The sequence below is a fragment of the Cariama cristata genome, unplaced genomic scaffold (genome assembly GCF_000690535.1).
Source record: "Cariama cristata isolate BGI_N322 unplaced genomic scaffold, ASM69053v1 scaffold22605, whole genome shotgun sequence".
Taxonomy (NCBI): Eukaryota; Metazoa; Chordata; class Aves; order Cariamiformes; family Cariamidae; genus Cariama; species Cariama cristata.
This window is the reverse complement of record NW_009617221.1, coordinates 382-2954: the sequence shown is the minus strand read 5'-3', so window position 1 is coordinate 2954 and position 2573 is coordinate 382.

Here is a 2573-nt window from a genome sequence, read left to right as displayed (position 1 = left end):
CAGCAGCCTCCACCCACCCGGCAGCACCACAGCTACCTGTAAATACCCCTCAAGGAAATCCCTGCCATCGCCTGGGAGTTGCCAGGGCTTTCCGTCCCGGCACCGGGGATGGGAAGGTGCCGGATCGCACCTACGTGCACAAAACGGGCAGAAAACCAGAGCCAGGACCTGTGCGGAGCCAGCCAGGCCAGAGAGGCCAAACAGAACTGGGTCTCCTATTTCCAGCCCAAGCTCCAACCCTGAGGGCACACAAGACATGGTCTGAAAGGAAGCATCATCATCACCATCTTCCTCCTCCTCCTCCTCCTCCGCTGCTACTGGTCCAGCCTGTGGGCTGGCGAGTCCCTGGGTGTGGGTTACTGAAGGGCATTTTATGCCTGTCCCAGATCTGGCTGGTTCCTGTAAAACCCGGTGCAACAGGCTCTGGGGAGGCTTTACCGTGCGGCTCCCCTATCAAGTTTGTTGATTTTATGACTCAACAGGTTTTGATTTATTTTTTTTTTAAATTCCCTCACTGCCGACTCCATCTACATTATGAGAATAAACATTCCCCAGAAGCGCTCAAACGCAGCCTCCTTCGCTTCGCCCGCCCTCGTGGGACCAAGCTTGGGGTCCCATCACTTCTCCTTACCAGGATCAGCCAAGAGCAGGGCTGAGATCCCAACCACCAAGTGACCACGCCGAGGAGGACATCGGAGCAGCAACACCAGCAAGAGACCGCCGGTTATGCCACACCGCTGCGGTCATCACCACGGCTGCAAAGGATTTGCCGGGGTTTTGCAGCAAGAGGCGTCTACGCTTATTTTAAGGCTCAGCAGCCACCATCCTCCAAGGATGTCACTCCGTGTCCTGGATAATTCCTTCCCCATCAGCTCCAGCTCACAGGGACTTGGCTTCCTTGCGTGGGCTGGGATGCAGAACCTCCAACAACGTAGCCAACACCCTCGTCGCAGGGCAGGCAGGAATTAACATCGCTCCATGAAGCCCAGCAGCGCGCGGAGCAGCTCCCTGTGACCACCGAAAGCACCGGAGCCTCGCTTGGCAATCGCCGTGTCAGGGCAGCCGGCAACGGAGGGAAGGGTGGCTTCTCCGTGCAGCGCTGAAAGCCGCCGTGGGCTACGTGGAGACCCGGGAGGACCACGAGAGTCTGGGCTACCCTGGACAAACCAGTAGAAAAATGCAGGCCTGGTGATGAGCCAGGTTCGTTAACGCTTACTGAGCCTCGCCGCTTTGATCTGGGCTTGGTGTTTAAACAACGGGAAGTTGCCACTTCCCCCGGCTCAACCGCCGCGTCCCCTATCCCGGCGGTGCCGTCCTCCTGCTTTCGCCGGCCCCGAGCACGTCCGTGGGCCCGGGGACGGGAGAGCAGAGCAGCTGATGCCTGCAAGAGCCCTGGCTGCCGGGAGACAGCCTGAAGTACAACCAGGGGAAACTGAGGCACGAGCGTTTCACGCTGCATCACCCCTGCAGCCAGCAAAACCAGTATTGTTATGGGAAAGCCTTAGGAAACCAGGCTGGGGAGGGGGGAAGGAAGGAGCAGAACCAGCCCGTGCTGGGCACACGCTGACCTTGCACGGCCCCGGCACGCTCCTCGCACTCCTGCGGCCTTTGTACTACACCAGGGATGCAGGGAGGGGGTTGGATGGGGCAGGGATGCGGCAGCCTCCGAGACACCTGGATGCGGAGGGGGGTACGTGCTCGGCCCCATCCCCCTGGGCTTGAAGGGACTCGATCAGCATCCTCCACCCCACGCACAAAAGCATTGGACACACTCGGTCCTTGCTGCCTCCGACGGCGCGGTTTGAGCTGTTTAAAGCAGAGAGCACGCATCCTGTGAAACATCCTTGACACATCACGTCCCACCCCAGAGATGGGGATGGAAACAGCCCGGAGCTCCGCACAGGACCCCCGAGGAAGGGTCCAAGGAGCAGCCATGCCCAGGGCTGGTTTTCATCTATCCCGAGCCCCTCCAGCAGCATCGAGGGCCTTCCCGTCAGCGCGGCTGGAATTTGTACGGTCCTTTGCAAAGGGAGCATGCAGCCGACTATGGGCAAATCAGTATAACGCCGCTTCCAGCGCCCCCCGGCCCCCGTTTCTCAGGGGGAGAAGCTGCTCTCCGCCGAGCCCTCTAACCCCAGCGAGCGCTTGCCCAGGTCCATGCCCCTAAACACCGCATCTCCCTTGGACTTTGCTGCTACTTCCAGAGGGATGAGCAGCCCTTGCATTCAAAACTGAATTATCTTTTATTTTTTTTTTTTGAGGACTCCAGAGATCACCACGAGACCGAGAAGGGGAATGCAGAGCCCAGTACTGAGCTGCTTTCAGCCCTGGCTCCGGCAGTGATGGGACGGGCACGCCGGGAGGACAACGCACCGGGGCCATCTCAGCCCCACGCTGCTGCCACAAAACTGGGTGAGAAGCAAAGGACGGCATCAACCGGAGGAGCTCCTGCCCAGGCATCTCGCTCCGAGGCACGACCCAGCTCCGGCTGCGTCAGAGTTTCCCCCTCGCCCAGTCCCAGAATAACTCCAGAGAGAAGGATTTTCCTGGGCAGAGGCCAGGGAAGGGGGGCA